Source organism: Monodelphis domestica, chromosome 6, assembly GCF_027887165.1.
Source record: "Monodelphis domestica isolate mMonDom1 chromosome 6, mMonDom1.pri, whole genome shotgun sequence".
In the NCBI taxonomy this organism is placed as follows: domain Eukaryota; kingdom Metazoa; phylum Chordata; class Mammalia; order Didelphimorphia; family Didelphidae; genus Monodelphis; species Monodelphis domestica.
Genome location: NC_077232.1, coordinates 176,302,961 through 176,317,323, shown reverse-complemented (window position 1 = coordinate 176,317,323; position 14,363 = coordinate 176,302,961). Strand labels below are relative to the sequence as shown.

At 39.9% G+C, this 14,363-nt stretch overlaps 1 protein-coding gene across 6 annotated transcripts in view; it reads left to right on the top strand.

Moving 5' to 3' along the window:
• The first annotated feature begins 1,264 nt into the window (after positions 1–1,264).
• Positions 1,265–14,363, top strand: part of INPP4B (inositol polyphosphate-4-phosphatase type II B) — a 1,027,382-nt gene continuing 1,014,283 nt past the window's right edge. For 2 of the 6 annotated variants that reach the window (XM_007496287.3, XM_056802731.1), the window contains exon 1: positions 1,379–1,641. The gene's annotated coding sequence lies outside the window, so the exon portion shown is untranslated. Of the gene's footprint in view, positions 1,642–2,489; positions 2,663–14,363 lie in introns of those variants that run through there. The other 4 variants (XM_007496288.3, XM_007496286.3, XM_007496289.3 and 1 more) reach the window with 4 other exon arrangements.

Here is a 14,363-nt window from a genome sequence, read left to right as displayed (position 1 = left end):
CTGACCTCATTCTATGTCCACCAGGACCCAGCTCAGGGCAGAGGGCAGGTGAATGACCCAGCCTTCACTCCAGCCTTGAATAAGTCTCACTTTGCACTCCACATCCCAACCACCAGCATCCTTTGTCATAAAAAGGAGAGGTAACATAGCCTGCTGGACAGAGCTGGCCTGGGATCTAGGAAGTCCTGGGCTGAAGGGCTGCCTTTGACTTAAATTGACTGTGTGATACTGGGCAACTTACTTGGCTTTTGACTGTAAGTGGCAGAAGGGAGTAACCAGCAAGGAAGGGGGAGAAGTCACCTTTCCTCTCTTTTGTGGATACTGGCATAAAAAAGCAGGGGAGAGGAGAAAGGTGAGCAGTCCAGCAGAGAAGGAGGCAATCAGGCCAGGCACCTGTGGGCAGTCCTGTCCGACAGAGATTAGGCAAGAGAGAACCACCAGGTGGCACCTCTAAGGAGCCTAGAAGAGCAAGTCCCCATGTTGTCCAGCCCTAGAAGGGAGGAAAGGAGCCCAGCATTCTAGCCCACAGCTCCCTCTCCCTGAGCAGACTATTCATAACTAGTGGGGATTTGCCCCCTTCCCTCGCTCCCTTGCTATTTCACATAGTGTTAGTATTAGAGCAAGCTGCTCTCTCTGGTGTGTTTTGAATCGGAATTTGCTTTGAAAGGGGAACCAGGGCACAGAGCTCAGGGGTGGAGTGGTCCCAGGAGAATGGAATCTGTCTGAGGTCTGGTATACCCTTGGGGATCCCCCTGGGCTGTGGAATGCTCAACCATCTAGCAGCAGGGGTGCTTTAGGCCCTAAGTCATCTGCTTCTCCCAAATTTCTCTAGCTTTCCAGCAGTGGCCTCCGACGAGGCTGCCCCAGGTCATCTCTGACCCTCAGCTTTTCTTTTGCTAGATGAGGTGACCAATCAGTCCCTTACTAAGGGAAGTGGAGACCCGTAGCAGCCCTACTCAGCAGGATAAAGAAAGGGGCCAAGGACATTTTCCCTTCCCTCTGGTCAGGGTACGCAAACTCCCCTTTAGGACAGAGGAGAGAGCTGAGCCAGTGCCCTTGCTGCTGCTGCTAAGTCTCTGGTGACATTGGGAGGAAATGGCTTGGAGGAAGAGGAGAGAGGAGGAGGAGGAAGAAGAAAGTAGCATTTGTGCCAGGGGGTGTGTGAGCAGCAGCGGGCGCTTGTGACAACTTCTCTGGCGGCGGCGGTGGCAGCGCGTGTGGCAGGGCTGGCAGCGAGGACGGAGGGAGGGAGGGAGGGAGAGAAGAGAAAGGGGAGGGGGGGGCTGGTGGAAGGGGATGTGTGCGTGCGTCTCTTTCTGAGCCTGCTGCCTGTGCCCAGTGCTGCTGCCTCTGCCTCCGCCACCGCTGCTGCCGCCGCGGCTGCCCCTGCTTCTCTCTGCTCATTTCCTCTGGTTTTTCAGCCAGAGGTGCTGGAGACTCCAGTCTATAAATAGCAGGTTACAGCTCCTTCTACACGCACACACGCGCGCATCTCTATACACGCACCCATGCGCGCACACACAAACACACACATACACACACACTCCGAAGGAGGAAAGTCAAGCTAAAAGTCTGGTGCTACTGCCTGCCTACACCTCCGGCCGCCGCTGCAAGCCCCCAGCCCCATCTCCCACTGGAGAGGTAATTCTTGCCTCTTATTTCCAAGGACTCTCTGGGAATGTTGGCCGGGCTGGAGGGCACTGGGGGAGGTGGGAGAGTGGTGCTGCCCTGGAATGGGTTTGGGGGAGCATCGATGAGCGTCCTGGGCTGGGGTAGGGGGAGGATGGACAGACGCCACTATTGCGCTGCAAGTTTCTCAGTTGGGCCACCCTGTTCACCGCCTGCCCCCGCCCGGTTCCCTGCACCCCCAACCATTCTCCTAACCGATGGGCTATCTGGTCTCTACTTGGTCGTTTCACCCGTCTTTGCTATCCGGATAACTCCTTGCTTCATCCCCCCTCCCCCAAACCCCAGGCACACAGTCTCAGGTGCTTTCAGGTGTACCCACGGCTGACCTTCCTGGGCACTGCCCACCTGCACGGCCCATGGCTCTGCTGGTTATCTGGCTCTCCCTGGTGTTATTGCATGCCATCCCTATCCTAGACAGAACTGCTGCATCTCAGATGGAGAAAGCTTGCTGCTGGGGGCTCTCAGCAGCCAACCACAGCATCTATCCTTTCCTTGCTTCCCCTGTGTCTCACCCCCACTCTATTACAAGCAATTGTTGCCTTCTCCTCTGCTCTGCTCCCCTCCTCCCCCTTAACTGCAATCCTGAACTCGATAGAGATCCCAAGGCACAGTTAACAGCAGTTCTTAGCCTTGGGGAGCTGTAGAGGAGACCATCCTTTCCTTGATTCCCTTTACCGTGTGTAGACCTTGGCTCCCCATCTCTTCTCACCCCTAACTTAGAGAGAGGACAAGTATAGATAGACTCGAGGGACTGACTCCTGTGTGGAACGACAGGAAACAGGACTGGTGACTTCTATGATGTGGAGTGGTTGCTGGAGTCCAGTTCTAGATACCTGGTTTGCCCCTCCTCCCTCCCCACCCGTTCAAAATCTCCTCCCACTTTAGTGGCTCCTGCCACTGCTGCCCCAGAGGAGATGCAGGAGACAGACCCAGGAGCTGCTGCTGGCTGGGGAGAAGACGCTCATTTCTAAGGGTGAGGATGTGCATATTTATTAGGTTGTGGCTGCTGTTGTCCAAAACTTACCGGAAAAACCTGGTGGATGTTTCTGATGCTGTTATTTTAATAATGCAGACTTATTTCTTCTCTCCTTTTCCCTCCTCCTCCACCCTCTTTCCCTCCTTGTCTCCTCTTAGGATTAGCTATATATTTAGGCATTTTATATCACGACTTTTTTTGGGGGGGTGCATTCTGTGTCTATTTTCCCATTCTCTTCAACACCCCTCCCTACCTTGACAGAATTTGCTCATATAAAGGTGTAGGGTATAAAATGCCTCCCTGTCTCCAAAAAACCAACCAAACAAACAACAAAGGCAAAAAGCAAAACCTAATGTAAAGAGTAAAGTGCTTATCATTATTATTAATAATTCTTGTTATTGATTTAAGGCAAAGACTGGATAACCTTTGATAGGTGTGCTTCACAGATCAAAAGTTGGGCATGCAATAGAAGACATTGGGAGTCTTCTTTCTAGTGGCTTTTGGTCCAGACATTAGAGAAAGCTGACTTACCGCAGACTACCAAGCTGTTAAACCATTCACCGAAGAAGAAAAAATCACAGGCAAAGAAGCATACTTTATGTTGAGTAAGAAGTTCAGGGAGATGGAAGATTTTAAGCAAGACTGGAATTGTCAGTAAAGAGCAAGGCATTATTTTGGTTATGTCAGTTTCAGAGAGGAGCCCAAACTGGGCACTGGTAATTCAGCATAAAATATCAGTCTCCATATGATAAGTAGATTATAGCAAATAGGAATTTGGAAGATTGGTTCTAATGTTAAATTGCTCTTCCAATGGAAATGTCTTTCTAGTTAATTCTTTTAAATGTGACATAAGAAGATTGTCCTTGAAAGGTTATAAAATGTGCATGGAATAGAGGTTGAAGCTTCCTCTCAATGAAAAAGAAGTGTGGAATACTTAAAATATAGCCTCCTGTCTCTTTAAAAAGAACATTCTGTTTGATAATTGAAAAGTTGACACTTATTGATGATAGGAAGATGGCAAATAAGGTACACATTTAATCCACATTTTGATGCTGAGATGGTATGTGACAGAGTAATAAAAAATGACCAGACAGACATTAACATTTCTAGCCTGGGCATTTCATCTATTGAAGCACAGAGCCAGAGCTACATACAGAAAGTCTCTCACAGAATTTTGGTTTCAGAAACCCAGGGATCAAAATCATCCACATTGAGATAAGTCTTTGTACCCAATTCCTGGGTCTGAACTGATGGAATGATTTCAAATTTTAGATCATTTTGGACAACAGACTGAAAAAAGCAGAAGCTTGTGAAATTTCATGGATAGATAGTACCATTCCATTTCAGGCATTTGGAAAGGAAAACCATTAACTTTAGGGAAAAGGCTTCCTTCAACAGATATTCATCCTAAATTTTGTGACTTGAAGATAATTCATACCCTGCATGAGACCTTGAAGTGTCTCCCAGTACAAGTAATGTAAATCTTCATGTGGGGAGCAGAATTAACTTTTACTACCTTGAGGCAAAACCCAAGGGGGTAATTCTCAGAAAGGCAGAGAAAGAAAGAAAGAAGAAAAAACAAACCCTGCAAACTGAATTCATATCCCTTAGCAACCACATGCATAGCAATTTCCAGGTAAGTATCTAACATCTGAGAATCCAAAGTTTTATTTTTTTAATGGAATCATTATAATTAGAGAGGGAAATGCGTACTGAATACCCATCTCTATTTTGCCAGATTCACAGACCATAATTCTAGCCAGTAGACTACATTGAGAAAACATAGGAAACAGACATGCCAATAACACATTCTTGCTTTTTACAGATATGGGAATTTTAGTAGGTAGGAACACATACTACAAATTAATCACGAGTTAAAATGCTAATGTTTAATTTAGTATGTTGCTTCCTTTTTCTAAATTCCCTACCTTGCTTTACAACTGATTTTATTTTTGCATGCAAGTTTTGTTTTCGAGCCCCTAGGGTAGCCACTTTATTGGCTATTTGGCTCAATTAAAACAAAGTTGGCTAAGAAATCCTTCTCTCATGTTTCAAAAAGGAATTTTAGTATACACTCATTGTCATATTGGAATTATTTGCCCAAGATTAAGTAATGAGAGAGTCAGTGGAATAAATCAATTTTGGGAACTTTTATTTTTATATAAACCTTATTGTACTATAATTGCATTTTGGTTGTTGGAGATTTATTAGTTGTATTTAGGTTCTTTAATACTCATTCCTTTTAAAGTACCCTTTTAAAAATTTTTTCTAAACAAATCTCATGTACTAATAGAATTAATTGAAGTAGGGATATATGTGTGTGTTTAGAGCAACTTTATAAACCTATGGACGTGAGTTTTGGCCAGCATACAAATTAGTAAGATACTTTATTTTAAACTTTTAAAAAGTTTTATGTGAGAAGCAACATGATATAGGAGATAGAGAGCTGAACTAAGTATCTGAAAGACCTGAATTCAAGTCCTATATCTAATACATACTATACGACTTGTGTGATGATCTTGGATAGGCTCAGGAAGCTCTCTGTAGGACTATAAAGTTACAGAGAAGGTCCTGAGGAAATTTCTGTTCTGGGAGCACCCTGCATATATGTAATTATAGGTAGGTCTAGGACCAAAAGGGGAAAAAAAGTTTTATGACACATACTTAACATTATTATTATATTCATGTGGTAAGATCCTTTCATTTATTGAAAAGATACTAATTAGACACATTTATCTAATATCAGATTTTTCACAGCATTATTTTGTTATAGTTTGTAAACTCTGGTAGTAGATAAAAGAATTTTGAAATCTTAGCTGATATTAAGGAGTATAATAATTCTGAGTCTTATTTTTGCCACTGTAAGCAGAGGTCATATACCATATTGAGTTTTCTTGAGTCACGCTTTCAAATATGTAGTGCTTTGCTTCTGTATAGTAGGCATTTCATCTGTACTTGTCCAATGAATGAATAAATGAATGAAAACAGGGTAGCTAAACTGTCAATATTTAGTTACCATTATTAGTTAGTAGGGGATTTATCTTGGGATCCTAAACATGAAGCAGCTAGGTGGCTTAGCAGATGACAGGGTTGAACTAGGAATCTGAGAGAACAGAGTTGAAATCAAAATGTTCAAAATATTTTGAGATATTTATGAGCTCAGATATTTATAAGCTGTGTGGAAAAGTCACTTAAATTATTTCATCTTCTGTTTCTTCATCTGTAAAATGGGGATAATAACATTTACCTCACAGAATATCTGTGAGGACCAAATGAGAGAATATACATAGAGCAAATGAGGTATTATTTCGTGATGATCCATTTGCCATGTACTGGATAGCTTGTAATAAAATCTCCCCTTTACTTGGACCTAACCTAATAAAAGAATTCCATAGGACTTATCAAAAGAACTTACTAAACCCCAAACCCTCTTACTTCTAGTACCCTCTTTCTGTTAATTATTTCTTCTTTATCTTGTGAATATACCTTACTTTGTATATAACAGTTTTCATGTTATCTCCACTAGTAGACTGTAAGCTCTTTGATGATTTCTTTTGCCTCCTTTTGTATCACCTGTGCTTAGCACAATGCCTAATACATAGTTGGTGTTTAATGTTTATTGATTGATTGAAAGCTGAAGTTCTAATTTTTAAACTCCAGTTTCTTTTGAAAGAATTGTAATAATCTTCCAAACTTTCTTTCTAGCCATTTTTATAGTGGATAAGCCCCCAAGTGTTGGGTGTGAGTGCTAGAGCAAGTGCTAGTTCATGGGAAAGAGCAATTATGGTAGAATTTGTTGATACTCTGACCATAACAACCTTTGCAACATTCCAGTTACTGAAAGGCTCCATATTTTATCTATACAGGGTTCTGCTTGTCCAATTAAAAAAAAAAGAGAGAAGTGTTAATCCTTGGATCAACACAACCAGGAGGAAATGGCAAGTTAGAAAATAAAATAGTTGAAATAAAGAACAAAGAATGACACCTGAAATGGAAATGATAACCTGTAGAAAAGTAGAGATTATAGCTATGACTGCAATAAATGTTTTAAAGTGTTATTAGTAGTACTGAACATCATCAAATATCTTTTTGAACATCCTGATATGCTGAACCAGCTCTACGACTGCACATTCAATTTAGAGCATGAACGTCCATCACTTTCATAGTAACAAATGAAGCATATTTGATACAGAGAATGAAAAAAAAAGTCACTTCATTTTTTGGAGGGGAAACATTTCATGCTTTCACGACCCAAATCTATAACTTTTCATATTTGCTAACACAATCAGATCTTTCTTATCTTAATTTATGAGACAGGCCTGATTTTATTGAATGTGTAATCTCATTTTCTTCCCTATAGACGTCTTCTCTTGAAGCAATTATGAATAAATATGTTTCAAACCTGTCTTTCCAGGGGGGAAAAATCTGCTTAAAAAATATAGTGTGATCATATCCCTGAAGAATCCAACCTCACATTTGGAGTTAAAAGATAGACTCCACACTAGATGGCAGTGTGTAATGCTGAGTAGCCTGAGGTCATTTTGATGGCAACATACTCCTTTTTAAGGCTTTTTTTTTTTTTTTAGTTTCCTATAGAATTTTTTTTAAATTTTCATTTAGTGAAATTAAAATCAACAGACAGCTGAAACCCTTGTTTGGGAGACCAGTTACTTGTGAGATAGTGCTGGCTTCTTAATAGGTTTTGAATGTTTGATTAGAAAGGTGCTAGTACACATGATTTTTATGTTGCATTTGGTTGTGCCAGGGCTAATTGTGAATTGCCTATGTTATACATGTCCAGATGCTAATCACAACCAGAATAATGGAAGGAAAGGAAGAAAGGGAGAGCCCTTCATAAAATGATTGAGAGAGACAGAGAGATGGAAAGTGGTCTGTTTCTAACTAGACCCAGAATGACCCCTTTAAGGTCACGCTAGGCAATCATCTGGATCATGGCTGGTTGGCTTTATATGGGGTTTAAGGTGATTAGATTGTAAAACATGCATTCATATCAAGATCCTCTCCCTACAGAACAGAACAGACCAAATTCCTTTTCTAGCCATAGCAGAGTAGGTCCATTTCCTCTTTCTTGCCTTCATTGAAGTCCAAATTTCCTAGGTGTAATTCACAGATCTATCCCCAGGGTGATCTCAGGAATTCCATTACCCTCTCAGGGTCTCAGTATCTGACCATAAAAAGAGAGTGTGGGACTAGATTCAAAGATTCCTTCCAGCTCAAAGCCCTGTGTTCCTGCCTCCATTTCCAGCACTATATTGGCTCTGTGATGTCCTAGAGGTAAACCTTCCCTCTAAGGGCATAGATGGTGACTCCTGTCCTGTGTAGTAGCTCTCTCCTCTGCCTTCTCCAGTGTTTTCCCAAAGAGAGTCTATCCATTGTGGAAAAAAAAAGAAAATACTCTCTGGGACAAGGCAGCCTTGCCATCTTAATAACTGCATTGAATCCACCCTGTCATTCTCTAGTTCATTGCTCAATGATGGGCTATTAGGAGGTCTGAGAAAATTTAATTGACTATATGAGGGTTGATTTGAATGTATTTGATATCTAGATGAGGAAAATAATGGGTCGCAATACAGTTAAATCAGATCCTCTGACAGCAACAGGCTAGAATCATCGAATGATCTATTCATTCTGGCACCCAAACAACTGGTCAAGAAAAGTCATTCTGCAATCCGATGTCAGCTATGTTGTAGCCTTTTCTTTCTCTTCATATAAATGCAGTTCTGGAGGGACACGGTTTGAAGGGAAGATCAAAGAAATTAGTTAGGTGCACTGTGGGCAGCAGGCATTGGAAACCGTTTGTTTTCCTGTTCTTTATAAATAAATGCATCACACGCAGTAGGTTTTGTTAGTCGATTCAAAGAGTAACAATACTACATTTCAGTTTAAATGTCAGGAAACTTGTTATTGGACTAACTAAGCAGCTGAGTCAATTGCTGAAAAAGACACGAAAACCCAAAGCATTAATAATAATGTACTTTAAAACAATCTGGACAGTCAGCTAGCTAGCATTTATTCAGTGCCACATAGTGTGGCTAATTATCCCAGGTATAACTAGGAAGTCTGGCACCTGGGGCATATTCATTTGACAGAAGATGGGGCCTTGGTCCAGAGGTTAGTCTATCTAAGTTGAATCCTTCCAAAGAATAAAGAAAGTAGAGAGACACAGGAAAGGAGGAAAAATGTATAAAGGGTTGGGTTTTTGACACCTTTGTCTAGCTCCAACTGCCTAGCACAATGCTTTGCATGTAGCATGTACTTAATAAATATTTATGAAATGATAAATGAATGATCTAAAGATCTTGTGTGTGTGTCTATAATCATATGTTACGACTATAAGGGTTCTTAAGAATTATCAAGTTTATTCCACTCATTTTACTGATGAGAAAATTGGCAAACATATTGACCAAGCTCCATCTCTGCCCATCAGCCCTATGAGTCTTTGTCCAGATTTACTGATTAATATGACATTTGTGGCCAGAGGACCATTAATTAAATTTTTTTAAAGTGTTGGGCTTTGGTGGCTTTTTGGTTTTATCCTAATTAAGTATTCTTTCCCATCTTCTCCTTCTTTTCCTGCCAGATTAAAAGAAAAAAAGACAACACTTCAATGATTCCTATACCTTTCTTTATGAGATTTTGAACTGACTAGCAAATTGGATTCAATATTTTATCAACATAATTTGGACCTGAAGAGTTTATAACATGTTCTATTTTTCTCATTCATAAATTTGATAGTGAGTCAAATCCTTGGTTATGTGTCTTAACTCTAGAACTATAGTTAGTTTAGAAACAACTCTAGAACCATTATGCTTTTGACTTTTGGAGATTTTCTTATAATAGTGTATATTTCAGCATTATTTTTCAAAAGGATGGTTTAAGTTGTTAATTCAATAAATATTTTATTAGGCACATGCCATATGTAAGATTCTGGGAATAGGATAATGAAAAAAAATGACTTAGTCTCCTGCCCTCAAGGATCATAAAATCAGAGGAAAAGAACTGGAAGGAACCTTATCAGCTATCTAATCCAATGTCCTCATTTTATAGAAGAGGAGCTGAGTCCCTGAGAATTTAAGGATCTGTGAGCCTAAGGTCTCACAAATGGTAAATAGTGGAGGTCAGATTTACACCCATGTCTTTTGACTATAGGCGCTTCTCCATAGTGACTTTGGAGTTTCCATGTTAATGAGGAGGTAGAGGAAGAAAGATATATCATCTTACAAATTAGTATGATTTCTATTTCCCCAATTACTGTTCTCCTGTTTTTAGTGCTCTCTCCCTTCTCAAATCATCTAATAATTATATTGATATGGACATATGTAGAATGTCGAAGGGAAGGAGTATTTTTTCTGAATTTTATATCCCCAGAGCCTATCACAATGTCTTGCACATAGTAGATACTAATTATACATTTATTAACTTTTGACAAGAAGGTAGGACCTGGTAAAGGCAAAGAACAGAGAAGCAAAGTGCTATGAGAAATTTGAGGAGAGATCTCAGTATCTTTTGCTAATCTCAACTTGTTATTTATTTAGTCATTCATTCATTCATTCACCCACCTATATTGGGGGGAGTAAGTGTAGCATAAATGTCTCAGAATAATTCAGTGATAAAAATATGGGTGCCCTTGGATGTCATTAAAGTTTTCTATCCTGAAATAGATGCCTTTCTAATTATCAGAGATGTAATTAAGAAGTCTGGTAAAGTGGGGCAGATTTATCTAGGGAGGGATGGGGAATGTGGAATATATGCAGAGGATAGTCTACCCTGGTCAGTTGGAGTCATACTTGGCAGCCCTTAGGAGGAGGCAGGGTGAGGAGAGGTTGAATAGAGGGGAGCAAAACAGGGGACATGGAAATATTGGGGAAAGAGCCTTGTGGTAGAAGGTGGGTCTTAGGAACTGAATGGGACCCTTGTGGTCCACTCCTCCACCTTGACCACATGTCTAGTGTAAGATGAATGGATAATGGAAACCTCTGAGACTGGTAGGTTTCTGGACTCCCCTGGAAAGAAATCATATTTGTTGATGGCACCCTGGAACAAAACCCTAAGTAATAAGCTTTAGTTATAACTTTTTATTATTCATAAACCTTTCTTCTTCTGGTTTTACATAACTGGTCATAGTAGTACATAAAGTAGATATTTTTGCTTTAAATTTTTAAATATTTTCCCACGGTTACAAGATTCATTTTCTATCCCATTCCTCTTCCCTCTTCCCAAAGGTGACAAACAATTGCACTGAGTTATACATATGTTATCACTTGATACCTATTTCTATATTATTCATTTTTATAATAATCTTTTTTTAAAAACCCTTACCTTCCATTTTAGAATCAATACTATATATTGGTTCTAAGACAGAAGAGTGGTAAGGGCTAGGCAATGGAGGTTAATTGACTAGGAAGTGTCTGAGATCAGATTTGAACCTAGGACTTTCCATCTCTAGACCTGGCTCTCAAACCACTAAGCAACCCAGCTGCCCCTTAATAATCTTTTAAAAACGAACCCCCAAATCATATAGTATGGTGGATTTTTAAAAAGACTTACTAGGGTTTCTGAACTTCCATGGAAAGACTAGGGTAGATCATAGGATTCTAGAGCTAGAAGGGATCTTAAAGGTTATCTTGAATATATCTTCTTTTACATTTGAGGAACTTGAGGTAGCACATATATTATTAATTTTGCTATTTCATTTTCATGATATAGGCTGATAGATAATTTTTTTGTCATTTGGAGAAGTGGTAATTAGGCCTAAAGGTGAATTTTTTCTTACAATTACTGTGCTCACAATCATAAATGCTTTAAATCCTCTTTGTCTGGATTGTCTGGAATCCTTAAGTGCATTAAATCCTCTTTGTCTGGAATTGTATTTATTGAAACAAGCCTAAGATGATATACTCAGTTTAAATAGTTGAGTCACCTAATTCAACTTGTTGAACAGCTCACTAATGAGTTGTCATAAAGCCTCTGTAAATATACATTACTATTTATATCAACAAAGCACAATGCAAAAAAGAATTGTTCATTTGAAATTTGGGTGAAAATCACATAAAATTATCTTTAACATTATAAGTTTTGGCACATGATGATAGAGTGATGGACTTGGGAATCTTGCCTAAAGCTATAGTTCATTCATTCTGTTCTGCCTAATTCCATGAAAAGAGAATTTAAAAAAAAAAGATGAGGGAAATGGAGGCAGCTAGGTGACACAGTGGATAGTGCACTGGACCTGAAGTCAGGAAGACTTATCTTCCTGAGTTCAAATTCAGTCTCAGATATTTATTAGCTATTGTGACACTCAGCAAGGTCATTCAACCCCGTTTGTCTCAATTTCTTCATCTATAAGATGAACTGGAGAAGGAAATGACAAACTATGTTAGTATCTTCACCAAGAAAAACCCGAAATGGTGTCATGAAGAATCACACTACTAAAACAACTGAATAACAACAGCAAAGAGGGAAATGCTTTCATGGTCATTTGCTGATCTTTCTTAGAAACAGAGTGTATACCCATGCCGGTTTTCCTCTTTTGAACCTGGAAAATAATCCAGTCTCTGCAATCAGAGAAGAGAAAGGTTTACTCGCACATGGCTTTTGTGTCATTTGATTTAGCCAAAGAAAAGAAGCAGAGAATTGGTCATCTGGAATTCTTGACCACTGCTCCTGCTGTTAACTGCAACAGTCATGTCTCTGAGAAGGACATATTGGACTTGGATGATGACCATCTCGAGGGAATATTTTGGTAAGAAAACCCTACAAGAGAAGGGAGAGCATGATACACGGTAGCACCCTTTGTTCCTCTCCAACTGTTTGACATGGGTGGACTTTGATGGCTAGGTGATGCTGTTTCCCTTTGGGGAAAGCAAACTAACTGTTAAACTACTGAAGGGCAGAGGTAAAGATCAGTAGAGGAAGCAAATCTCCTGGGAGGGGAAATGGACCAAATTGAGACAGGTTTGATGGCGAATATCAACATGCCCTTGGATTAATGTCAGATCCCTTTGTAGCCTATGAAGGGGTAGGGTAGATAAAGTGTGATTGGCAACCAGCTATCCTGAGGCTCCCTTTGAAAGGGAAAAGGCAGCATGGCTAGCACCCATAGCACCCTCTCCTGATGTCTTTCATAAGTGACTGTCAAAGATGCTCAGAAAGTTTAGAGTGTGCCCAGCACAGAGGCAAGTGGGTATTTGAATGACCCAGAAGACTTTCTTCATTGTGCATTATAATAGGGCATTAGAGGGTCCACATACATATAGCTGATTGCACCATGTTAGATACTGCTTGAACCTTGGTATGGTTCTGAATATCACACCCTGGGGGTTGTTATGGTAGGATTTGGGGTGAGGAAAGAACAAAAGGGAAACATATAAATAAATTCTGATTTATTGTTTGGGAAGGGTAGGAAGGAATAAGGGTTTAGGAATAAATATACTTAATTTAAGAGCTAATATTTACAACTAACTAAACTATATTACTAAGCTAAACATTAACTTCCCAATATCCAAATCTCACACCAGGAGTCCAATCAAATAGGGCCAGGATCTTAAGTTGATAGATGTCCAAGTAGTTCCAGAGATCTTCTCACTGATGCTGCCAGCAGAACAGATCCAGAAAACCTCTTTCCTCTGTTGGTCACAGGAGAAAATCCTCTTCCAGCCTTAATCTCAAATCAGAAGATACTTGGGCAGATAGAATCTTCTCCCAGATCCCTCAGGCTCCCATGTGACCCTTGGTCACATACTCCTGTCAATCATTCTCTAAGGTTTGCATCTCTCAGTTTTTGCAACACTTTTTGCAAACCTTTCATCCTTTTTCACAGGGTTTGGGAAAAGATGCTCCTTTTGCCTGCCTAAATCTACAAAGATCTTCACTTTGATAGGAACCTATTCTCTGGCTTATGGGTCAAAGGCTCAAGGTCCACCTTCTAATCCATGGGTTGGAGAATTGAGCTCAATTATAAATTATAATTTTCTTCTGCTGAAGTGTTCTAATTCACATGATTAGGCTGATGTGCCCTTTTTGGTTGACTGCTTAAAGCAATAATACTATAGCAACAATGAGAATTCTCTTGATGCCTCAGGGGAATTTTCTTTCATTTGTTTATCATTAAACTTTCCTGTCAAAACCTTTTTGTGCAATGTGATATCAATTTGGAGAGCAGAGCCAGTGTACTCCAATGTCCAAGCACTGGATGAAAAAGATACACTTTTCCACTGCTAAAATTCTTGATTCATAATTGCTGTTCTGGCCAAACTAGATCCTAATTACTTATGAAGTCAAAGGTCTATAGGATGGTGATACTCAGTAAACATTTTTGTAAAAATTAGAGATGACAATAATGAATAGAATTATAGAATTTTGAGAGTTAAGAAAGATATTAACGGTTAACTAGCACTGGACTGTAGGAAGCTGAGGGACAAATCACAACCCTGGCACTGTCTGCATTACTCTGAATAAATCAAATAAATTCTATAAGCATCAGTTTCCTCATCTGTTAAATGGGGATAATAATATTCATTGTACTTCCCTTACTGAATTGTGAGGCTCAAATGAGGGAAGCAAATTGCAAGGCTTGAAGCACTATATAAATGTCAACTCTAATCATCATCATCATCAATCATCATTATGAAATTTTCTTGTCCAAAATACTACCCATATTTGAAAGGGGCAAGATATA